The sequence below is a fragment of the Triturus cristatus genome, chromosome 12, assembly GCF_964204655.1.
Source record: "Triturus cristatus chromosome 12, aTriCri1.1, whole genome shotgun sequence".
Classification (NCBI taxonomy): Eukaryota; Metazoa; Chordata; class Amphibia; order Caudata; family Salamandridae; genus Triturus; species Triturus cristatus.
In genome coordinates, this window is record NC_140595.1 from 108,864,345 (window position 1) to 108,891,190 (window position 26,846).

At 43.8% G+C, this 26,846-nt stretch overlaps 1 protein-coding gene across 1 annotated transcript in view; it reads right to left on the reverse strand.

Moving 5' to 3' along the window:
• LOC146772771 (rho guanine nucleotide exchange factor 11-like) overlaps nt 1-24,774 on the reverse strand; it is a 103,701-nt gene extending 78,927 nt beyond the window's left edge. The window contains exons 1-4 of the mRNA XM_085639872.1: nt 24,659-24,774; nt 24,498-24,571; nt 16,535-16,672; nt 1,894-2,130 (exon numbers count right to left, since the gene is read on the reverse strand). The gene's annotated coding sequence lies outside the window, so the exon portion shown is untranslated. The remainder of the gene's footprint in view (nt 1-1,893; nt 2,131-16,534; nt 16,673-24,497; nt 24,572-24,658) is intronic.
• Nucleotides 24,775-26,846: the final 2,072 nt, after the last annotated feature.

The window sequence follows — 26,846 nt, forward strand, 5'->3', positions numbered from 1 at the left end:
ACTGTCGTTAAGCTGGGCTGCCCTAAAGTGGGTGTCTATGGCCAAAGGTTCGGAAATCAGGAGACTGTTCTGGGGAAGGGGAAAGCCTGTACTACGTCTCAGAGTCCCATACATCAAATCAGGAAACCAGGGATTGTCTATACCTATGATCAGTGGTTCAGGGAGGTGGGGCAAGACCCCGACATCAGCAGTAACATCTAGACCCTGTTGGCTCTGGAGTCTAATGCGGGCCAGGGGGTAGTCCTGAATGTCTCCGTGCAAACATCTACTGCTAACGTATTTCCCAGGCAGGAAAGAGGAGGGGGGCACAAGTTTGTGTCGTATTACTGAGTGTTTGCAACCGGAGTCTAGGAGGGGGGTTATGGGACGATCATTCAAACTCACACGTAATATAGTGGACTGGTTTCCTGTGCGTATAGGATGGACTGAGGTAGGTAGCTTACATCCATTGGTTCTTCTTCCGCTTTTTCTTTTAGTTTCCTACAAAATTTGGTAATGTGGCCCCACTCCCCACATTCAAAACATTGAGGGCCAGCAGCAGGAACAGCATCAGAACATCCTGAGTGCGGTTTTAGAGACTCAATCATTTTGGCAGGTTTTTTTAGTTTTTTCCCCGTTTGGATGGGCCTTGGATTCTTCAGGTTCTTTGGTAGTCCCTCTATTCTGGGCCCTAGCATATGAGGTGGCCATTTATACTGCATGTTCCAGTGTCAGTCCTGCATGTTGGCGTAGCCACCTTTGTGTTCCATATGGTAATGCCTCCAAATATTGCTTGAGGTAAATCTTCTCCATTATTTCCTCTTGAGTAGTGTCCAGAGGCTTAAGCCACCGGTCCGCGGCATCCTTGATTTTATAAAAGAGTCTTTGGTGTGTCCCTGTTCCCTCCCGGTGTTTTCATGAAGCCCAGGACAAGCGGACGTACCTGTTCCAGCCACCATACCCCGGAGAGTTGTGGCTCATAGCACAGTGTCGGACTCTGCCGACGCTTTCTCCTGGTTCACTGGGTGTTGCGGCGTCCTCCGGTGCACTGCCAGGTGGGTGGTCCACAGCGGGTTGCTGATCCGGAGTCTTCTCACTTCCTGCCACCTCTCTCAGCTCTTCCGCGGTTCTTCAGACTGTGCCAAGCTCCTCCCGCTTTAATCCGCCAGCGTCCCTGGATAGGGTCCACAGCGTGGACGTCATGCCTCCTAACTCCTTCTCCTGCCGGCTTCCTGGATTGTTAAAGGGACCAACCTCGTCCCGTACCTGCGTTATCAGGATATTGGTATGAACAAGGGATCCCGAGTCCTGCTCCCCAGGCTCCTTCCAACAAGAGCACTTTAGTTAAAATAAACATTTTGAACTATAACAGTGACTCTGTCAATTCTTTTTGCAGACAAGTACGAGTGAGTGAGCGAAAGGGTAGGTCTTGCTACCGCGATTCCGGAGAGAGTCGGGAGTGTTGTGTTCTGGGTTGTCTAAGCATTTGTAGCTTTGTGATTGTGTAGGAGAACAAATGTGACAATATAGCTAGTCGGTTCTGGGATTTTGGGTACTGAGGCGGTAGGAAGGCTCAGCCCCTACACACCGAGGTCCTGTTTTCCTGTGCATAGTTCTGGGTATGTGCAGAATCCCTGCAACAATGATTGTTGCTCCGGATCTCCGCCAGTTTATGGGGAAAAAAGGAAAGGATGTCAGTGCACTTGAGTGGTGCCTAAATATAAAACCACAAACATCATATCCAAAACGGCATTGACGCGGAGCCCCCAGCACCACCTGCCAGCGCACGTGTACTGATAAAGATTCTAATGCCTGGGGAGTATTCAAAAGGTGAGGAATCTACGGTTAGAAGTCTCAGAATAGCACATTCATGGACAAAGAGCAGGTAACAACATGCTAGTGATCTGGACTCACCATATTCAAGTGAAGAGTCTGCTAACCCTCCTGTGATTACGGGGGCCTGGGAAGACTTCAACGCCTCGCAATGAGGGACCTTTACAAGATACTTCTCTGTTTCCTGTTCTTCCAATGGCGCAGTCAGGTGAGTTGGCGTCAGAGGAGCCTCTTCGTCTTCGAAGGACTCTATCTCCAGGTCTTTCATTAGAACTGGATGTTTTACTCGTCTCAGCAGTTCTCCTGAATTGTGATAATCTAGACATGTGAACAGCATAATTGTTAGAAAACATGGATTACAATTCGACGGATGCAGCAATATTGCTATAGAGTTCTTTCTTGGATAAATAACATTCAAATATAATATGTTCTTATAACTTGAATGATGTCCAAGGGTGCAAACTAGCAATAACCTGAGAAATTGCAATCAAGACAAACTGCAGTAATGATAAGAACTATAGTTAGTTTACAACCAAGCAGCTACATTATGATACTGTAAGGACTGCCATCTTTAAATGAAAGACTCTACTATGTCCTAAAAGGCGATTAGATGAACAATCAACAAAACCATTTGGTGGGATATTATCAGATAAGCAACCAGAAAATTATTTTTGTGTTGAGAAGCACTCTTATGATTTGGCCTTCTACTATGAAGAGCGCCGCCTTTTTCATTATGCATTTAATTCATACCACTATTTCCAACTAAAGCATTTTTCTTTCTTAGCAGTAAGAAGAGTTGAATTTCTGACAGGAGTATAGGCTTTAGATGCTCTGAAAGGGGCAGAAACAAAACCAAGTACAGAATGGCAGCAGCTATTAACCTGAAGTCCACCAAGCCTACCCAGGGGGTCACTGAATGTTTAGAAAATGAAATAATATTAGCATATGTATAACATTTATATACTTAAAAAGGAAATAGGAAAACTGAAACTGTTAAAATTTTCTGTAAATGTCAAGGAATTTAAAAATCGATGGTTAACAAATTAAGTTGGAATCCATAGATTGAATTGTGGGAGCAGGTCAACTGCAGCAAACTGCATCTACTATGGACGATTGGTGGCTCAAATGAAACACTGACAAAAAGAAGGCATGCATTAGGAGCAAAAAAAAGTCTTAAGTTGAAGATTAGCGTATTGCTTTGACTTTTAGAAATAAAACTAACTACTTTCCACTTGAAATAAAAAATTTGATTTTCGCATATTTCAAAATGAAGGATCGAACCGTAGAATGATCAAACCTCAAATAATATTTATTGAATCGAATGTATCGAAATGCTGGAAACTTCCACTTTTCAGGTCTGGTCTGGCAACAGAAAGGCAGCAAAAGAATGAAGCCAAAACCGGATACACACATGCAGAAATATGGCCATGTGGTTCATTGTTGGCTCCGTACCACCCTGGAAGTGATAGAGAGGAGCCGCACCTAAGCACCACCCTTTTGTGCAGATATCAGTGTCTTATTGTTTTTATTTTCCATTCCCTTAGATGGGGAGCATCAGCAACTGTTGGTACAAGTGGGCTGAATTGTAACTTGGGACCCTTTTAGATGTTAAAAAGTAAGCCACTCCACAGAACAGCACTGGTGGGAGAGCATTGAGGAATCTGCAGTTATATAAAGTATCCACTAGAAAGAGCATTGTCAAAGGTAAGTTACTTGTTATTCTGATGGATCCTTCAAAGCACAAAATTCCTTATGTTAGAATAGATAGGAAAGCAGCACCTCCCCAGGCGGAGGGGCTGTGGAGTGGACTCAGACCAAAAATCTTTCAAAGCAATGCAAGCAAAGTGCCTTCCCCCAGACCTGGCAGTGAAGGCAGTATTGCTGCGTAAAGGTAGGCATTGAGGCCCAAGACGTGGCCTTGGTAGATGTCAAGGACAGGTACTCTAAGAGCCAATGCAGTTGTAGCAGCCTTAGTTCTGGTAGAATGCACTGTCAGAACTTCTAGGGGTTGCTTCTTGGCCAGTACACAGCCGAACTTCATGTAGCGGACCATCCACCACAAAAGGGTCCTTTTCTACATGGCCATCCCTTTTTTCACCCCCACAAAAACCTGATTGTTCATATGGTGTTCCTTGGCACCATCAATGTAAAATCTTAAGGTGCCCTTCGAGCCCAGTTGATACAACCTCTCCTCCTTCCTGTTTGTGCCCCATGCACCTGTTTTAAGATATGCCAGGCACAATTAGGGATTGTTGGCCCTATTTCATGGAATGTGCTGCCCCCAGCACAGCCCGTGAAACCAAGCTGTCCTCTGGGTAGCGCATTTATGTGAAAAATGGAGCGGCTGCTTTAAAGCCGCTCTGTATTTCACAGTACAGGCGGCACCTGACTGTACTTTGAAGGTGGGTTAGAGATCCTCTTGCAGGCGGGTGCAGTCAATGACTGCACCCGCCTGCAAAGGGATGTCTAGAGAGCCCATAGTACCCCTTTCCCTCTCCAGAAGGCTGATAGTGTGCCACCTTTTAAGTGGGGCACTGTCAGTGCACCTCCCGAGAGCTTCTTTGCCTCTGCACCTGCGTCTGTAATTCAGCCCGGGTGCAGAGGGAAAGAGATACCATCATTTGCATTGGACACACCCCCATGCAAATGAGGGAATGCCCCCTGAAGATAGTGCTGTCACTTTATGTGCACCAGCGCTATCGATATTACAGAAGGGGCCACACAAGCGTCTGCAACCCCCTCTGTAATGCCAAAGTGCCCCGGGGCACGCAAAACAGGCGCAAATGCCCGTTTCACCCTGAGGGCGCCTTCTGTAATACATCCCATGGAGTTCACTGAAATGACGAGCTGATGTACTCACATTGAAGAAGAGGGTCTTCAGAGTCAGGAGATGCAGTGAGCAACTATACATCAGCCCGAAAGACGTACACTTGAGAAATGTCAAGACATTTTTAAGGTCCCACTGAGAAATCTCATCACAATAGTTGATTTAAACAAGGACAGTTGACCCAGTAAATGTAGAAAGGCCCAACACAATGTTTAATTGCACCCACTCCAAGTCTTTGTTCAAAGATAAAAATAAACAAAAGCACGTCTCACAGGTTCGCTTGTAAGTGATCAGTCTTACAAACCCCACACTAGGCCACAAAGTTATCACAGTGCCTGGCATTGAAGGACTTTGTGGAAGTTCACTTGGTGTAAAGGATGGCATCCACCACTTCAAGTGAGAGATCACAGGTAGTCAGTTGCTGCTTTTCAATCTCCATGCATGTAGGTGTAGATGATACTGCCCTGTGCTGCGACAAAACAACCTCACAAAGCGGTTTCCTGATCAGAGGACATACGCTCATGCCCAAATGTTCCAGGTACTACACTCCCCTGGCTTAATTGAGAGCCACTAGGATTACTTGTGTTCGGTTGTTATTGATCTGCACAGAACTTGAGGCAGGAGAGGCAGAGGATGGAATGCGTAGGTGTCTCTCTCCTGTTTCATTCCATCCAGAATGCATCTCCTAACTAGTCATCACAGAGAAAATATAATGTACAAAACGTTTAACAATTTGCATTCTTGGATGTGACCAAAAGATCTAGCGAGGGTTCTCCCCATAGTCTGAAGATGCCCTCTGCCTCCTCGAAATGAAGACTCCACTTGTGCTACCTACTCAGCCTGCCTGCTCTGGCAGTCAGGGACCCTGCCAGGTGTTCACAATTAGATAAATGTCTTGGTGCTCCAACCAACCTCAGAGGTGCAAAACATCCTGGCACAAGACCCAGGACCCAACTCTGTCCTGCTTGTGACAATACAACATGGTAGTGATGTTGTCCATGAGAATCTGCACAAGCTTCCACTTGATGTATGGTAGGAAGGCCTTCAGAGCTATGTGAATGGTCCTCAACTCCAATAGATTGATGTGGAGCCAGGCTTTTGTAGGAGACCAGAGTCCTCTGATTCCCATCTCCACTATATGACCTACCCAGGCCCCGGTAGGGATGTGTCAGTCACTTCTGAGTAAGGGAAGGGAAAGGCACCTGCTGCTGGACCAATTGCATTTGAGCTTCTACCACTGCAGATCGTGAGCAGTCTCCTCCAAGATCTGCCATATTTTGTCGATGCAGGGCCCACTGTTTTTTCAGATAACATTGCAGAGCCTGCATGTGCCACCGTGCACAGCTGACAAGAAAGATGAAGTAGCCTAAGAAGCCAAGTAGTCTCAGAGCTGCTATAACTTTGACCCAGGGTAGAGGCTGAATCATCAAGATCTTAGCTCAAATATCCTGGATGCACTTCAGCAAAGACAAGGCTTGAAACTGCAAAATAGCTCAAATTAATGGATGGCTCTGTGAAAGAGCAATGTAGGACTTTGGCTTGTTAATAGTTATCCCCAACAATGAAAGGCGGTTTGCAATCGCCTAAAGGTGGTCTACACCTAACTTTGGTAAGCCTGCCTTCAACAGCCAGTCATTGAGGGAGGGGCAGATTTGTAACCCTAACCTCCAGAGGTGAACAGCAACCACCACCATTGATTTTGTGAACACCTGAGAGGTGCTGTTGAGGCCAATGAGGGACACAGCAAACTGAAATGCTCCTGGCCTATCCTCAATCTCAAATAAGGTTTTGGGACTGAAGCATGGGTATATGAAAATACGCTTCCTGCAGGTTAGAGGACACATTCAGTTCCCTGGGTAAGGGCAGTTCGAATTTGTCCTTCCACAGGAAGGCATTCAGAGGCAAAAGGTCCAAAATAGACATGAGACTCCCTTCATTTTTTGAAACATGGAAATAGCCAGAGTAACAACTATCTTCTTTTTCGTGTCCAGTTCCCTTCTCAATAGCTCTCACCTTCTGCAGCAGAATGGACAGGTGCTCTTTTGAAATTCACTCCGATATGGGGAGAATATATGGCAGGGAAAATAAATAAATAGGTAGGGCATAACTATTCTGACAATTTGCAAGACCCTCCTGTCAGACATGATGGATCACCACCTTGGTAGGAAATGGTGGATTGTGCCCCCCACCAACGGTTTGGAGGCTACTGCAGCTGGAGAAGAGGATTGGGAGGACTGATGCCCCTGCTGACCTCTGCGCTATCTACCAGACCTGTATCCATGGCCTTGAAGGACTTGGGTGACTGCTGTACTAGTTGTGGGGACCGTCTATGCTTATACACCAGCCATCCAGAACAGCTTTTTAACTTTTTGAATTGGTGTAGAAACTGGTTTTCAGGGTTCAACCACCTCAAGGGATGCCGCTCAAATGTGCTCTCCTGTAAGACGTCCGAGGCAGAATCTGCGGTGTTACCGAAAAAGTGGGACACATCAACATGGCAAACACAACAAGATTATGAACTGAGTGTTGAAAATTTTCAGCTACTCACCCCCAATCAAAAGATATGGGTTGAATCCATCGTTCTTTTGCTCACTATGCCAACCCAATCATATGCAAATCAGTTTTGAGCCTGCTCCTCATGGGAACAGTTCAGCCCTAACTGCCAGGCCAGGTCCTTCCTGGACTGGAAACCGGCATCCTGGGACCGGCTTCGGGGTTTCACCCCATATCAGTGAGGCTAGCTTCAATCCAGTGGCACAGCAAGTAAGGGAGCCACGTCTGGGCATTCCCTTGGCCACTTAGGGCGAACATAGCAAACACAACAAGATGATGGACGGAGTGCTGAAACTGTTCAACCACTCTCCTTCAGTCAAGAGATCTGGGTTGAATCCACTGCTCTTTTGCCCACTATGCCACCCCAGTTCAAACCCAGCCTTATGCAAATCAGTCTTGACTCTGCTCCTCATGTGAACAGTTCAGCCCGAACTGCCATGGCCAGGTCCTCCCTAGACATCAACAGGCATATTATTGGGGGGAGTCCTGTATATTATCGGAATATCCTGTGGAACACCTCCACAAGTATTTACGAAAAACCGGCAAAAGTATCGACTGAACTCCATACGATATCTGTAGAATCCAGATCTGTGCAAATAAAATATTTAGGCGCGTCCTGTCTATCATGAACTGTCGGGCCAAAGGGGCCTCAAGGTATTTTGAGACTGCCAAAAAAAACCTCACCTGATCTCGCTGGCAATGTCCCACAAGACACTTGTATAGCAACTCAGTAAACAAACAGCATGTATTGACTGCAATACTTGAATGTCAGAGTAGCGCAGCCGCCAGAGCTGCCGACTCAGGGGCTGGGGATCCAGGCGCAACATCTCCTGATTCTTGACAAACACTTAATCTCCCTGTACCCATAGACAGCACCGGGATACCCTCACAGGTGATAAGTCACGCTATAAAAATCTAAAAAGAAATGTTGGAGGAAAACATATGCTATGAAAATACCTCAATCCTCTTAGATTCTGTATTCACAGGAGTGGTTAGGAATGAGTTGGGATTTACTTTACTGGTTGATTTTCACTAAGAAAATCAGGGTCACAGGTGCCAGTCTGTGATGCTTGGCTCACTGCCTTTTCACTGGTTAACGGGAACTGGCCTCAACCAAGTGTCCATCAAGATATCAGTGTGGGCCTAATTAGAGGAGAACAAGGGCTCAGAAGTAGCTGGCCTTGGCTGTGAAATCCCTGTCAGAATGTGTTTTTGGTGTCATCTGAAGGCAGCTGTAAATCCTGCACCTCAGCTCTCCCTCTGACCTCCACTGCAAATGAGGCACTTTATTCTGTCTGTGGCCCAAGGGGTGAATGAAGCCCTACCTCAGGAGAGGTGTCGAGCCCACTGGCAACTTGCAAATCTGTGTAGAAGGCATCATCTGTGCAGTGAAGGGGGAGAAATCGTCCCCATCATCATCATCCACATCCTGGGGTGTCCTTTGTTCGGCACAGGCTCAGAGTCAGAGCCATAATTGAATGGGGTTTTTGCAGATGTGTATGAAATGGCAGAAGCATAGGTCAGAATCAGGGTGCGTAGTGTTCAGGTGTGCTTTTGCAGTTTCTTAGCGTGACATTGGTCGAGATTGAGCCAAAGTCAGTTCGATGTCAGACGTTAATATCAGAAGAGGGTTGTCTTCCGGTACTAGTGGATACAGAACTAGACTATCTCGAAAGGACTGACTCTGATTTTTTTGTCAGAGTGGATGAATGTACCTGGATTGGTACAAGGCCCTTAACAGGTCCCAAGAGGTCAGACACTACTGAGGATAGAACCAGGGGTAATAACTTGACTGGTGGCTCCTGCGGTTCCTTGGGGATGAAAGCATGCCAGAAGAAGCTGGAAGCCCATCAAAACTTTGGAGCATGGCCTCCTTGATGGCTTCAATCTGCTGCAGTGCCACCAATGGCATGGGAATCTGTGAGCACCCTGGAATCAACTGAGCAAGGTACTTTACAACCAAAGACTGCTAATGTGTACGACAAATTGTGACGCCCTTGCACCTTCACTTTAGACTCAAAATGGTGGGATGGCATAGAATCCAGCTTCAGCTTACTTTTTAGGCTTGGACTTTGATTTCGACTTGCCAAAGGATTTCAAGCACAAAGAGGACCATTCACAAGAACGGCCCCAGGAAAGGGAGCCATACTTATCCAAAGACCATGGCTACATCTTGTGCTTGTGTACTATCAATAAGGTACCCCCTGTATATCCTTGTAGGTCTGGGAGAAGGGGGAAAACACAATAATAATATGAGCTACAAGAGCACTCCCACTCGACCCATGTCTAATTCACTGGCTATAAAAGCTCACCAGGCTCCCCATTGTCACAATAAATTCAAAATTTTTTGTTAATTTCAAAAACATTAATTATTTTAATTTTATGTTCATTTTATTAAAAGTTAAAACGATTTATACAAATATTTTTCCTTTTTTCCCACTTTTTTCTTGTATTGCTATACTATGATATACAATTCATCATTTCATCAATTTGACATAGTGCATAATATTATTCTATGTAATTCATCATTCTATCACTATAACATTGTATATAATATTCACATAGACACCCCGTGCTGTGATCCACTTGACACCACAACTACCTCACCTCTCATCACCACCTACCCAAACATACTACTACATGCATACTTCACACCCATTCTGTATCCAGCTTTAATGGCATACACTTTTCTTCGTGTGAATCACGCATTGAAGAATCCCTCTTTAGCTATCCATGATTATGTTACCAGCTGGATTTCCTTAATGTCGACGCACGTTTTGGTGGGTTACTAACTTTTTAACCACCTTCTTCAGGACCACTCCTATATAAATTTGTATTAAACGGAGGGTACCGGAGAATCCATAATCCGATGGTTATAATCACAATCCTGCAGTTGTCATCCGGTGTGGGTTTGTTAAACCTCTACCACAACTTATGAAGTTAGATTTTCCTCTCTATGAAGTTCCGGGTATCTGTTTCCATTACTTTTATTGAGTTAGAAGTTTTTCTATTTGTATCCAGTTTACTTCAGTCCAGGCTTATAACTCAGCGGGTATATCCTGTATTAGGTTTTCTTGGCCTTGTCTTTCCTCATAAGGATGTTTTCGAGATCTACATTGGTATTTTCTGTTTTTATATAGACTTCTCTGTGGTTGGAATCAGTCTCTTCTTGTTACGCCGGGCATCCGTCTTGCCTGAATTCTTCGTTCCTCTATGCAGGAGAAGGTAAATCGCGGAAGCAGGACGCCATTTATAACTGCAGGATTGTGATTATAACCATCAGTTTATGGATTGCCCAGTACCCTCCGTTTAATACTAATTTATATAGGAGTGGTCCTGAAGAAGGTAGTTAAAAAGTTAGTAACCCACCGAAACATGCGTGGACATTAAGGAAATCCAGCTGGTAACAATCATGGATTGCTAAAGAGGGATTCTTTAACAAGTGATTCACACGAAGAAAAGTGTATGCCATTAAAGCTGGATACAGAATGGGTGTGAAGTATGCATGTAGTAGTATGTTTGGGTAGGTGGTGAAGAGATATGAGGTATTTGTGGTGTCAAGTGGATCACAGCACAGGGTGTCTATGTGAATATTATATACAACTCATATCATGTTAAAGTGATAAAATTATGAATTACATAGAATAATATTGTGTACTATGCCAAATTGACGAAATTATGAATTGTATACCATAATATAGCAATACAAGAAAAAAGTGGAAAAAAAAGAAAAGTATTTGTATAAATTGTTTAAACTTTTGATAAAATGAACATATAAAAAAAAAATGTTTTTGAAATTAAAAAAAATGTTACATTTATTGTGACAATGGGGAGCCCGACGAGCGTTTATAGCCACCAGTAAATTAGACATAGGTCGAGTGGGAGTGCTCTTGTAGCTCATATTATTACATCTTGTGCTTGCAAAGATACAGCTCCATCTCCCAGTTTCAAATCACCTTGGGTCCTGAGCCCACTCACCAAAAGACAAACCTAACTGAGGAATGTGACCAACATTGTTTTTTGCAGATACAGCATGGTTTGAAACTTTTGGATGGGAACATGGTTCCCTAGCAAACTGGAATTTGTTTTAGTTGTCATAGCAGAACCGAAAAAATTAGGAGCCTAGCCCTGGAACTGCTTTGAAAGGTACAGAAATATAGAAAGAAATTGACGTCAGTGCGCCATACTTGTATGTGGCTCCGCTCCTACACTTCCGTGAAGTTTGGAGCTGCACAACACCACATAGGGCTGTGGTTCCCAAACTATTCTGACCCGTGGCTCCCTTGACCAGTTCGCTGTTGGCAGCAGCTCCCCATTACATTAAGTTTGGTTGGCGTAGAGTAGGGGAATGTTACATGGCTAGATGGGTCTCTGCTTAGAGATCATATCCTCAATCAAGAGGTGTCTTTAAATCTGGATCTGACACTGCACTGGAGACCTGTCCTGGATAAAGAGAAACTACTTGGTTTAAATTGTCACTACAGGAACGTTTTAGGTGAGGCATTATCCAAAACCTTTCGTTTTAATAAACAAAATATATATGATGTACATAATTTCAGGGGCTTTCTGTCATCCCTGTTTATCCATTATTAGCCTACTGTGGTCTCATTCACATTTGGCTTCTGCCCACCACAACATATGGCATGGGTCACAGAGTAGGCCCACTTCAACCATTGACTTAACTGACTGTGAGTAACAGCATTTTGCTCTTGCACAGTGTGCACTACTGAATAATAGGTAGACCCCTTTAGTGTCGACTGTATGGTGTCCTTTTAAATAAAACAACAAAAAAATGTTTTGTTTTGGAATTGCCACTAGGTTGTATTCATTTCCTTTTTAGGTATCGCCTGACCCAGCGCATGCGCTGGTCTGGCGAGACTTATTGAGAGGGCTCCAAAAAGTGCTACCAGGCCAGCCTAGAGCTACAGTGCATGTGCGCGGGCGCGCGCGCCACTTTTACCAGGATTACTTTCACTTTCGCGGCCGCACGGCCGCTTTGCATAGCCAATAGGTCTCGCTTTTGGGACCTTATAAGTATTTAGTTATGCAACTGTTGCATAGCTAAACACTTATAAGGTCCCAAAGGCGAGACCTATTGGCTATGCCAATGCTTGTTTCAAATGTAATTGTTTCTTTCCTAGGAGCGGGCACTCAGTGCTGGTGCAGGCAGATGTCAATAGCTTAAACAGTTCCCACTTGCTTGCACAACCGCCCTCCTCCCTAAATTGGAGGAGCAGAATCTCACCGGCTATGCACACTCACTTCAAACAAGTCTCACGCTTGCCTCCATCACAATTAGAGGCTTTGGGGCTGATGTACTATCGGTTTTGCAGTCTCAAAGGGGAATTTGGCCCATTTGCGACTGCTAAATATGTCGGCCCCATGTACATGTGCATGTGCATTGACCCTGTCCCTCATGGGAACAGTACAGCCCAAACTGCCAAGCCAGGTCTTCCCTGGACCAGAAACAAGCATACTGGACCAGTTTTGGGGTATTACCCCTCATCAGCCAGGCTAGCTTGAATCCAGAGTCACAGTGAGAAAGGGACCCATGTCAGAGCATACTCTTGGCCACTTAGGGCGAACACAGCAAACACAACAAGATGATGGGTGGAGTGCTGAAACTTTTCAACCACTCACTGCCAGTCAGGAGATATAGGTTGAATCCATCGTTATTTTGCTCACCACGCCACCCCAGTTCAGACATGGCCATATGCAAATCAGCCTTGACCCTGCTCCTCATGGGAACAGTCCAGCCCAAACTGCCAGGTCAGTTCCTCCCTGGACATCAACAGGCATATCATTGGGGGAGTCCTTTAAATCATTGGAATATCCTATGGGACACCTCCACAAGTGTCGACGAAAAACCAACACAAGTATCAACTGCCCTTCCCAGGATATTTGTAGAATGCAGACCTGTGAAAAATAAAAATTCTGTCTATCACGAACTGTCAGGCCAAAGGGGTCTCAAGGTCTTTTGGGAGTGCCGCAAAAACTCACCAGATCTTGCTAGCAATGTCCACAAGGCATTTGTATAGCGACCCAGTAAACAATTAGCATTTATTGACTGCAATGCTAGTGTGTCAGAGTGGTGCTGCGGGCAGAGCTGCTGACTCGGGAGCTTGGGATTTGGGTTTGAGTCACTGCATTAATGCAACATCCTGTGATTCTGGGTAAATCACTTAATATTCCCGTGCCCATGGCCAGCAACTGGATACCCTCAAAAGTGATAAGTCATGATATATAAATATACAAACAAATTTTGGTGGAAAGCATATGCTATAAAAAGGCCTCAATCCTCTTAGATTCTGTATTCACCGAAGTGGTTAGGAATGAGTTGGGATTTACTTTACTGGTTGATTTTCACTAAGAAAATCAGGGTCACAGGTGCCAGTCTGTGATGCTTGGCCCCCGCCTTTTCACTGGTTAACGGGAACTGGCCTCAACCAAGTGTCCATCAAGATATCAGTGTGGGCCTCATTAAAGGAGAACAAGGGCTGAGGAGCGGCTGGCCTTGGCTGTGAAATCTGTCAGAATGTTCTTTTGATGTGAACTAAAGGCAGCTGTAAATCCTGCACCTCAGCTCTCCCTCTGACCTCCACTGCAAATGAGGCACTTTATTCTGTTCCTGGCCTAAGTGGCGAATGAAGCCCTACCTCAGGAGAGGTGTCGAGCCCACTGGCAACTTGCAAATCTGTGTAGAAGGAATCATCTGTGCAGTGAAGGGGGAGAAATCGTCCCCATCATCATCATCATCCACATCCTGGGGTGTCCTTTGTTTGGCACAGGCACAGAGTCATGAATAGTAAGGAGCTTCTGCAGATGTGCATGAGATAGAAGAAGCATCTAATCAAATGGACGGCATCGAATCCAGCTTCGGCTTCCTGTTTAGGCTTGGACTTTGATTCAAGCACAAAGATGAGCATTGACAAGAAGGGCCTCAGGAATGGGAATGAGTCCACACATGCGACTTACAGTCGGAGCTAGACTTATCCCAAGACCATGGCTACTTGTGCTTGCGAACATATCGCTCCATCTCCCAGTTTCAAACTGCCTTGGGTCCATGAGGGCACATTTTATCACACAACTTTGCATCATGGCCGGAGCCCACTCACCAAAGACAAACGTCACTGAGGTCTGTGACCAACATTGTTTTGTGCGATGCAGCGTGGTTTGAAACCTGTTGTTTTGGATGGAAACACGGTTCGTTTTAGGAGTCGTGGCAGAACCCCAAAAAATTAGGAGCCTAGCTCTGGAACTGCATGTAATAGTACAGAAAGACAGAAAGAAATTGATGTCAGTGCGCCGGGCTAATGCTTGTATGCGGCTCCGCTCCTGCACTTCCGTGTGGCATGGAGCCGCACAATACCACATAGGACAGTGGTTCCCAAACTATTCTGACCCGTGGCTCCCTTGACCAGTTGGCTGTTGTTTGCGGCTCCCCATTACATTAAGTTTGGTTGGCGTAGAGTAGGGGAATGTTACATGGCTAGATGGGTCTCTGCTTTGAGACCATATTCTCAATCAAGAGGTGTCTTTAAATCTGGATCTGACAGTGCACTGGATACCTGTCCTGGATAAAGAGAAACTGTATTGTTTAATTTGTCTCTACCAGGAACGTTTTAGGTCAGGCGTTACCCAAATCGTTTGTTTTTTATACAAAAAAAAAAATATATGTAATATGCATACTTTCAGGGGCTTTCTGTCATCCCTGTTTATCCATTATTAGCCTACTGTGGTCTCATTCACATTTGGCATGGGGCACAGAGTAGGCCCACTTCAACCATTGACTTACCTGACTGTGAATAACAGCATTTTGCTCTTGCACTGTGTGCACCACCGAATAATAAGTAGCCCCCTTTAGTGTCGACTGTATGGTGTCCTTTTACGTAAAAAACTATTTGATGTTTTTTGGGGAATTTCCACTACGATGCATTAAGTTCCCTTTTTCCAAATGTAGTTGTTTCTTTCATGTCTCTTCTTGCCTAAGAGCTGGCACTCAATTCTGGTGCAGGCAGGTGTCAAGAGCTCAAACAGTTCCCACTTGCTCGCACAAACGCCCTCCTCCTTAAACTGGAGGAGCAGAATCTCACCGGCTATGCACACTCACTTCAAACAAGTCTCACACTTGCCTCCTTCCCATCTAGAGGCTTTGTGATTGTACACCTTTGTGCAGTATTGGCTGGTGACTGCTCATGTTGAGATGCTGGGCGCCACACCCTTAAATGTCTGTTTCAGAAGGGGAAACTGACAGATTACAGGAAATTGCAGAGCCTTACTTTGTTCACAACAGCAGCGATTTCAACCATGTTCTTGTGTGACCTGCATCCGTTGTGCAATGACAGGAGATGAACAAGCTTTGATTAGTTACTTAGCTTTACGTATCTTTAATGCAGCCTCCAGCAGTTTGCCTTCCTCAGTCACTGAGGCAGAACATTATTTTAGCTCCTGTTCGCTCAAACATGGTTCACAAAACTGTGATTTGCTGCTGCAAGGATATCCAGCTGTTCAGAGAGGCTGGACGAAAACTCACCGAAGAATGTCGTTTTCTCTTGTATCCTGATGTTTCTGCCGCTTCCAAGTCTTGAGGCGTGTGCTCATACTCACATCTAGTGGCTGTTATAAGAACTGCAGTTTGTTGAAACAATCTGATAAGCTTCACTGCTGAACAATAAGGTATGCAGCATTAATAGTTTTGCAGTGACTGCCATAGGGGCATGCGGGTCCTCTGCTTAAGGAACCTTTACAGATGCGGTCAGATTCCTGGCAAGTGTTCATAAGTAACAGTACGGCTGTTCAGGCTGTTTTCAAACGAAAATCATTCACTTTGGGATAGAAAGCTGAAAGTTGGTACAGACGTTCGTTTTTGTAATAATAATGTTAGGGATCGTGCCTTGAACATGGCTCGAACCAACATTGTGCATTGTGTTTCCGCATAGTTAGTGTTTCCGCATAATTTATTAAAAATACACCAATAGAATTATACAGTGGTTCTCAGTCCAACATTCCCAGTCTAATATTGTATAATTGTTGTCGTTCGTGTTTATTTTGTTGGAGATCGCCTTTAACTGCTCAGTTTAATCTTTCTCATTAATTCTGAAATCACATACTGCTGTCAACAAACTTTGTTTGGCCTTTAAATCGATATAAGCCATAAAAACATGCTGTTGTTGAAATCTGCTGTCTGCAGTTGAAGGTGCACGTGTCCTGCAAAGAGCTGAGCTCATTTCCATGTGAGCCGGTGACAGGCGTCTATGCACACCCCCCCCCCCGCTGAGGCCTACAAGTAGATCTCCAGCGCCATGCGACACGCTGGCTCTCGTCGTCCTAATCTTCACTTACCTGATTTCTCGTTTTGGCGCTGCCGCGTTGCACATTTCATCCAATTGGTTCCCAGACTCGATCCTACTGTCCGAGTGAGCTTTGGTTGCCAAGCCAGCAGGACATCTTCCTCCTCTGAATCCGATTCGTCTGGGGAATCTACCCTCCCAGAAGCAACGAAAGGAAAAGTAGTAAGGTATTGATTGCAGCATACTCTCGTTTGCAGAGACAGAGCGTGGAATTCAGATACAGGTATTTCTATTTATTTAACATTTTAAAAGACAGTGAACAGAGCGCACAACTCATGAAGGTACTTTTGTTCTCATTCCACATTTCTTGGGCATTGAAAGACTTCAAGAGGGAGAGACTCATCTCTAAGCTGTTCTCAATATTCGTTTAATTTTGAGACTTTGGACTTCAAATTCCTGCAATCTTATTAAGTGTTTATATTTAGAATTCAGACGCATATTTTTTTGAGTAAGTGTGACATAAGGCATTAAAAGATTTGTATTAGTGAACGTGTGACTGTATGCATTTCAGGTAATTCATGTTATTTGTTTTACTACAGAAAGCTCTATACATTGTTGCAGACATTTTTCTCCAGATGCTAGAGAGTGACTATAAGGCTTCTTGTGAATTACGCAATATACAAAAAGAAAGGTATAGTTTTATGCACCATGTTTAATGTTTAAACAACTGAATTCAAGTGTAAGTAGGTGTTAGCTAATGTTGTTTATTGTATTTAGATGCCAGAAATCAGAAAGTCAATACGGTCCACAGAATAACTGACTAGATTGCAGTCCGCGCCAAAGACGTTCCCTGCTCCAAAGGAAGAAGTGTGTTTGTGTTTTTTTTTTAATTATTTTGTCCCATTTTCCCCCTTCCCCAGGAAGTCTATTCTTGTCAAGCTGTGTTTTGAGTACAGCCGAGCAGGTATAGAGTTTAGGGGGTATAGAGAACAATGTCTCATCTCTCAAATCGAACATCCTGGATTTCAGGTGAGTGGAGACTTGACAAGTAATCATTTAATAGCGAGACTCTAAGTGGATCTTGCCTATGACATCATAAAATGGCCACCAAAATCACATAGAACACTTTTACATTCAAATCTGTTATAAATTTGATGTAAATATTCATACTTATTGACATGTATCAATATTTATTCATATGTGTTAATATGTTCCTTTCTTTTTTTCATCTTCAATGCGTCTTCTGTAGTGCCTGAAAATGAGTTCCAAGCTGAAACAATACCTAATTGCAACACCCACAACCAGAGGTCAAGCTGTCCAGCATGATGATCTTGTTGCAACAAATTGGAGGGGAGTGGTGATCTGTTCAATCTGGGCAGCAAAACAGTTATGCCTGCTAGTGTTATCACATCAGTGTAAACAGCACATGAAATTGGTAGAGCGCAATATAACTCCAATTTTCATGAGGTGTTGCAAATGTGTTCGAAGCCCATAACAGATACAGTACCAAGGAACAAACTTCAATTATTCAGCACCAGCCTGCACAACATTTCTGAGTCCAAAGACAAACTATCCTTCATAAAAAGTATTTGAAATCTGTTTTCTAAATTATAGATAGGGTGTCAGACAAGATTTTTTCAAGCATGAGAATCAGTCTTTTCGGCCATCTATATCTGTGAATGGAAAACTCAAACAAGGACAGAAGTTGCAGCTATTGGACAGCGTTGCCGAAAGCACCAATATATACAACACTGCTCCAGAGGTGGATGTAAATATATTAAATGGTACAGCTATCGAAAGTATGCTACTTACAAGTCTTGTAAAACATTTGATTACCCTTCAAAATATTTTATACCCTACATAGATACTCAAGCAAGGAATGTAAAATGATTGGATCTTGTGTGGGATATATATAGATTACTGAAAGCATCGTGCAAAGTGTTAGAGAAAAAAGAGGTGAGGGTCTTCGCAAGCGAGTTGAATCTAACACTCCTGTAGCCAAAGATTGGCATAGTTTCTTTAGGTGAGACAAAAACAAAACAGAGTTTTTTGGTTTACTGAGTGGGCATGTGCACCTTAGTAACATCGAAGGGAAGCAAGTAGTGGTCACCTGTCAGGATGAAGTTCCAAGTTACACACTAATTATGAATTTCGAGATGATATCGCCTTGCAATCATGAGAAAGTTGACGCATAAGTTTTGTTTCATTCTTTCCATGCAGCAACTGAAGTTCATTCCGAAATAATGATTCGTACAGTAGATACCGATGTAGTAGTTCTTGCGATTGCTATTTTAAAAAATATTGAATGTCAACAATTGTGTTTAGCATTTGGTACAGAAAAATGTTTTGCTACATACCAGCTCACAGTAATGCAGAAAGCTTAGGAATTGATATACGTGATTCTCTGCCCTTTTTCCATGCTGCAACTGATTGCGACACCATGTCGGCTTTTCATGAGAGAGGGAAGAAAGCAGCTTATGACACCTGGATGGCACTATCTTCTGCTACTCCCATATTTCAATTTCTGTCAGATCGACCAGGTTCTGTTGATCCTGTTCACTTCGGAAATGTTGAGGGATTCATTGTACTAATGTATAGCCACAGTTGTCCATTGCATGAAGTAAATGGCGCCCGCCAATTCATGTTTTAAAGTGGAAGCAGAACTATTGAAAACATCCCACCTACACAATATGCTCTTCTTCAATGATCTGCAAACACAGGGGGCCATGTTTGGGGTCAGACTTTAGTGCTCGTGCAAGAATTGCCAAATTAAATGAATGGACTGGAAGCAGATTGATGTAATAGTACCACATTGGACAACGCATGTTTTTACATCGCATGCCATCACAACGCATTTTTAGAAACTACATTTACAACGCATACCATTACAACGCATACCATTACAATGCATATCATTACATTGCATTTAAGGTAAGTGTTGGATAGTGTAGGGGTAAAAATTACTATTCCCACTCCAGTGAGTGCAACAGTAGGGTAAGTGTTGGATAGAGTAGGGGTAAAAAATACTAATCCCACTCCAGTGAGTGCAACAGTAGGGTAAGTGTTGGATAGTGTAGGGGTAAAAATTACTATTCCCACTCCAGTGAGTGCAACAGTAGGGTAAGTGTTGGATAGAGTAGGGGTAAAAAATACTAATCCCACTCCAGTGAGTGCAACAGTAGGGTAAGTGTTGGATAGTGTAGGGGTAAAAAATACTATTCCCACTCCAATGAGTGCAACAGTAGGGTAAGTGTTGGATAGAGTAGGGGTAAAAATTGCTATTCCCACTCCAGTGAGTGCAACAGTAGGGTAAATGTTGGAAAGTGTAGGGGTAAAAACTATGCGTTGTAATGTTATGCGTTGTAATGGTATGTGTTGTACTGACATGTGTTGTAATTTACATGGGTTGTAGTGACATGCGATGTATTGGCTGCGTTGTAATGGCATGCGATGTAAAGGATTTTGCGATGTAACGACTGAATTGTTAAGGTAGTGCGATGTAATGACTGCGTTGTAAAGGTTGTTTCCCCCTCCACGTGCCCTTGCCTCGGCGGACGACTAAGTGAGCGCTGAAAGGCTTCCTAGGGGAACACAATACCTTTGAACGCTTGACGAGTGCTCCGGGTGGCTCCGTGATGGCAGTCGGTGTCCCTGCCCGAGCGCTGATAATCGGGCAGGCCCATGTTGAGCGGCGGAGGGCCGCCATTGCAAGCGCTTGCTGAATATCCTCCCTCTGATGCCTCAGAGTGCGGCGCTGTGACTAGACCCGGCGGAGGCCTCTCTTCTGTTAGACCTCTGCTGCCCCACTATTCCATCCTGGAGGAACTGGGTGCTGATTTTAGCAATTGACGTGCAGCTGAGGTGCGAGTGCAGTGGAGAGTTGCCTCAGCTGCCCAGACATTAAAACCTAGCACAATATCCCACTGCCACAGCTCTGATTTCATAAACAGCGCAGCTTGTGTAAAATGGGATTGTCGGGTTGGATGTGAGATCCTGACTGCACTGCTCATCACCGGATTCTGAAACTACACAGGTGAATAGAGTCATTCCTTGGAGTTTATGCTGTACATGCATGCATGCTGGCTGCTGCTCCCCCTTGTAACAACGTTGCCCACTATATACAGTTGTGCGGTCCAGCGCCCAGTGAGGACTGGTGCTCACCATTAGGTTACACACTGATGTGACTGTACTGCTCATCTCCTGGCTCTAAACGTGCGCAGGTTAATAAATTCACTCCTTGGATTCTATACTGTACATGCATGCTGGTTGCTGCTCCCCTAGTAACAATGTGCCCACAGCTTACTATTGTGCACTCCAGCGCCAAGTGAGGATTGGTGATCACCATTAGGCTGCACACTGCTGTAACATTTAAGAGGGTAGGCATGCGGAAAACAGACAGAGGAAAATCCCGGCTCAACTTTGAATCGCGTGCGCCAGGCAGATCGCAGCAGAAAACTACCTCAGATTCGGAGCTGGATGCCATTACTGAACACTCAACGTCACTCGAAACAACGCTTCTAGCCATGCAAAGCAGTCTCCAGTCTATAGATGGAAAAATTGATGCGCTTAATATCAGGATGGACCATATGTCGGCAAAACTAGATAAACACGCCACCAGGTCAGGCGAAGCTGAAAAATGCATCTCGGATGCGGAGGATAACTTACAACAAGTGACCACCAAGACTCTCAACATGGATAAGGTGCTCGCCATCATTCAAGCTAAGAATGAGGACCTTGAGGCCTGATCCTGTCGTAACAAATTACAAATCACTGGCCTGCCGGAATCAACCAACACAAGGAGACTGGAATTGCATTACTGTTGGCAAAGAGGAGGATGGCGATGAGATGGGACAGTTCAGCTCCTCCGCTGCCGGCCAATTGGATAAGGGATCTTGTGTACCGTAGGGAGAACCTAGAATTGTATGCAGAAGAACTCACAGCCCCTTCTCGACCCAAAGACATTTGGGAGCCACTGTTGCAATATTTGAGATCTAAGGAACAACAAACATTATCAGAATGTGAAGATATAAAGAACTGTCTATCTGCATGTATTAATTGAATATCTGTACTGACAAATTTAATTGTGTTGGAGGGCAATTGGGCACTAAGACTGGATACCCACAGGTTGTTTGAACTAGTTCTTGCTAAATATATGACGTTAATGCTCCCCTCCGTAGTCCTCCCTTGCTCAGATTCGGCCACAGGAAGCACACCCAATCTCCCAGTCAGCCAATCACAATGCTGCCTTGCAGCGTTGTGATTGGTCTGAGCACCGTTTTTCAGTGCTCAGACGCTGACTGGAGGCCTGAGCATGTTCTCCGCGTAGGCTGTTATGCAGCCTGCATGGAGAACATGCGGAGTGCGCATGACTGTTTTGGGCAGCCCAATAGGGCCGTCAAGCAGTCATTGCGCACTTTAGAAGGGTACAAACACTCCTCCCCTGCCCATGCTCCCCCAGGCAAATCTGTGGGTGAAAGTAAGAGAAAATAAAATGATAATACCGCAAGTTAATATCACTTTATTTTCTCTGTCTTTCACTGCAAAAAAACAGTAGGGCGCCAATCCTCCACTTTAGCAGAGGAGCCGCCACTGCCTGCCACCCAGTAAGAAAATGCCTGAGTGTGCCAGTGTGGCTGAGTACCACTAAAGGCAATCTACAATGGCTTGGAGGCTAATTCTACAGGAGCAGTGCCCTGAGTGGAACCATAGTGTCTTGCATGTTGTTTGTTTGATCCCCGGCCATGAAAGGTATGGGGTGACTGCTGAGGTGTCTATACAGCAGCCCTCTGGAATAGCCTTTGAAGGGTTATGCTACTGCCGAAAATGTCGGGCATGGGGCTAAAAGACATGGAATGCACTGTGGTACTACTTTTTTTTAAAGCACTGGTGGGCAGAAACAGACTTTTTTCAAAAGAGACAGGTTCCATAAAAAGGCATCTCTATTAGATACACCTGCTTGTCGCAAGAAAAACCAGTGGATTACATCCACATGTGGCAATGAGGCACCAAAATAGGGCCTACAGTGCATCTCGATTAGTGAGTAGTATCCTGGCCAGCTCTAATGATATATTTTACCGCATCCTGGCCGTCTTGAATGGTTTGAGCCAAAGAGTCTCAAAATTACTCTGGGACTGCTGTCAAGATCACACTGGCCCTGTCCCAAAAGTGTGTGTGTATAATGGCTTAGTAGGTAAAATGCATTGACTAAACACAATGCCAAGCTGGAGGAAGAGAGCATCTGATTACAGAACTTCTATATCCTTTTTGACTCCCTATCTGGAGAGGTTGTGGGGCATGCATTAGGGTTTGCTTTGCTTTGCTGGTAGAAGCTTGAACCATTAAACTCTCTGGAGTTGGGTGCCGCATAAGAAAATCGGGGTTGCCTTGCGCTAGTCTGTAGTGACTGGCCACCTGCCTGTTGACAGGTGGGCAAGAGCAAGGCTCTGTCCAAGTACACATAAGGGTATCAATCAGGCATTTATTAAATGGAAGTAAGGTCTCAGTAGGGACTGGCCAAGGGTGCAAAACCTCAGTAAGTGCATTTGTCTTGACTTCAATTGAAGCCAGCTTTAGCTACAGGGCCTCAGCTGAGTGTCTAATCCATACAACCAATAATTCAACCTCCTCAACATCATTGTGTGGGGAAAAGTATTCAAAAAAGGTAGTAGTGTTCCCAAAAGGGAAAAAACTGCACATCAATGTAAAAGCAAGTATAAGAGAAAAAGTTTACGGCGTGAAACAGTCAAATGGAGAACTGTTCTGTATCCAACGGGGTGCTTGGCTAGCTGAAAGCACCCACCACCCAGGAGTGCTTGTTAGGCAGATATAGGAACAACCTGCCAATTATAGAAATGAAAAGCAAAAGCTAATGCAGCACACCCACAAATCCTGTATGAAGGTCCGACAGAATAGCAAGTAATAAGGACCTGTCTTAATTCAGACTTAAGATAAACAATTTTAAACATCAGAGAAGAACATTTATGGCAGTCCAAGATTCTACACAATAAGATGAAAGGTCCACTTGATGACGGTAGAAGATGTTCTTTTATTTCATTGAAAATTCAATGTCCAAGCTCAAGCACAGCCAACACGTGTTTCATCAGTACTTCTTAGTACTATAGACTTTCTCAAGGCTGTGAACATAAACATATTCAGCATCAATAAAAACATTACACAATTGGGATAAGTCCTTTTTATGTGTCCAGCCTCACAAGTGCATGTGCTATAAAACAACCGAATGCTGGGATAACCTTGCTCACAGATAACTAAGAGAAAAAGTATTAACACCAATGCGTGTCAACAAAAAAAAAAATAACCAGAGATGAAAGAATGAAAACCCAAGATAAATTAGTGAAGCACCAAACAGATACAGAGAAAGCCATACAAGCCTAGACCCAAATACCACAGCAACTATAAATAGATGGCAAAGTGAAAAAGTGCACAGTGAAAGGGAATGTCAAGGAAAAAACCCTTAATATCCAATTAAGTTCTCCATGTGTAAAAAAGTGCCAAGCCGTATGTAAAAAATACCCGCCCTAGACCTCTAACTAAGAACGGCATGAAATGGCATACCTATAAATCGGAGGTGAAAAGGACGGAGAAACATCCCCAAGCTCCCTCTCAACATATGGACCTCTCCAAAGACTAATATGTAGTCAAAGTTGTATGCAAAAAAGAATAATGTTAATATTATGTGTTAAGGCAGCAACCACATGTTTAAGAAAGTGGAAAAAATGGGTCAAGAGCAAACATAACCTCCTCTAACATGACCCAAAACATGACCTCGTAATAAAGCAGCATATGGTAGACCCGAATAAAAAAACAAGTAATTGCCTACAAATGAAGATACCATAATGTGAATACAACATGATCAAATGTCACTAAATATAAAGTAGTCAAAATTCAGTGTACAGAAACTACCTGGTACTAATGCGCAGAGATAAGTAACAAATACGTAACCCAAGTTATACCGGGCTACCTAAACACTGCATAACTAAAATCCCTACAACACTCACCTCAGGAATCAAGATAGTGCGGAACCAAAAGTAGGGTCAAACGATATGCATATGTGGCAATAATATATTCATCTCTGTAAAAGTAGCAAAAATGAAAATCAAATCCCTATAAGGCACTCGTTTAGATTCTAATATGTCAAAAACAGTCGCGCAAAGCTCACCACAAATAATTATGTAGCGTCCTCCCCGTCTCCGCGCATGATAACGCTCTAGAACGGTGCCGCTTGGAAACCGCCAATATATACAGGCAGTGATGCCGATAGCATTCACCTGGTTGTGAGCGGACATGCAATCTGTGAGTAGATATAGAAAGAGGACTAATCTTGTAAAACGGGCGCCATCTTGTAGTGGCCAAGTATGATGATCTTGGTCCAAATATCCCAATAGATCATGTTGTGCAGTAAAGAGTTAAAACGGGGCAAAGTATCCCCATACAAACATGAGCAATAATAAAGTAAACAAGAAAAACAACCTCAAATGGGACCTATTGTTAATAACAATGTTGAGACTACCAACACTGGTCTCCAGTTGATGTCATGTTACGCCCAATATGCTGCTCACTCTGAAACTCAAAGTGTGATGACCCTTCCGATAAAACAGGTAGGGTCCATTAATTAATACGAAGCCTAAGCGAACAGCACTGCAATTCATCAAAAATACAGACATTATTGATATACTACGCGGTGCATATACATATTGGCACTGACATTAACTTGAATGTTATGAGCCAATAAAATTGTAAAAGACCCCAGATAGAACGATAGATGATTTCCGTCCTGTTGAAGCAAAACTACAATGCGCTAATTAGCTGATGATAAAAGGTATGAAACCATGCAAGATTGTGAGTAGATATAAAGTACTGGCCATATTGTGCCCACACACATGTTAAGTGCATAATAATTCATCCAAAGGTGATGGTTAGGCAAGAAATAGAAATTAGAGCAAGGGGGAATTCAAGGCGAGCAGATGTTAAACAGCTACATGCATCAATGTAACACGTTATATTGAATAAGTACATACTGGACAATGACACAAGATAAATCAGCACATGTAATGTTAACAGACTTATCAAAGGTGAAGAATGTATAGCAAAGGCTATGGAATTACATTGTACCAATACATCATTGTGGTCTCATGATGACATTAATGAGGAACAACAATACTGATATGTAAAGACATGTGGTATAGATCAAATATGTAGTGTATAATAAACAGTTAACCAGGAATGGAAAGAAATTATTACATCATCCCAATGACATACATACATGCTTACAAGAATCAGTGAGCACTGTAAATGTCTACATATCTACATTTGTGACCGGCCGAAATGTCCTATAGTTCTCAAGTGATATCAACAGGAGTAGAGACAATGAGGATGAATATCCATAGTCAGTATTCAATCGCATAAAAACACATGTAATTCTCTATCAATGTTGAGCCCCTGGTCTACTGATCTTAATTTAATGAGCCACTTAGCTTCCAGTTTTCTTAGGGCCGCGGTTTTTTCACCACCCCTAGGGTTATCATGAACTATAGCAATACCATGGAATCTGAGACCCAGTAATTCCGTCGATTTAGGTTCGGTATTATAATGAACAGCTGGTGGATAATTAGTGTTGTTATTGCGTATAGCTCTGATATGTTCTTGAATCCGGTCTTTAAGTGATCTTATTGTGCTTCCCACGTAGATGAGGTTACACTGACAAACAATACAGGAGACAACATACTTGGTGTTGCAGTTGATAAAATGTGTGGGGGTAAATCATCCACATCATCACCATCGTTATTATCAGGTTGATTAGAATATGAGTCAGAAATGTTTCAGGCTTTGCAAGAGGGACACTAATATGGGTAGCTCCAGGGATTCCCCTCAGACATTTACATCCCATAACAGATCCGGAGGAGAGGTATGTGGTTTTGCATGGTATACTATATGGGAGGGAATTGAGTATTCTCAGTATATATGCCCTCAATAATGATTGTTCCTCCTTCTACCCTGAGTTAATGACAGTGGGCGCGTCCCATTTGGGCGCAGCTATAATCATGGCGGGCGACATGAATTGTGCAGTGGGTGGAACCCTGGACAGGTAACCCCCATGCGCAAACACAAAGCTCCGGATGACGGAGACTTTGGAAGATCTCAGGGAGGGATTGCAGTTGAGGGATGTGTGGAGGGACTGCAACCTGAGTAATATAACTTTTTCATGTGTACGCCGGCAACAGAGACCTCCAGCAGGCTTGACTACTTCTTCCTGTCATTAGACCTCACCTCAGAGGTGGATGGGATAACGTACTTGCCTAGATATATCACAGATCATTCCCCAGTCTTGCTAAGTCTCTGGGCGAAAC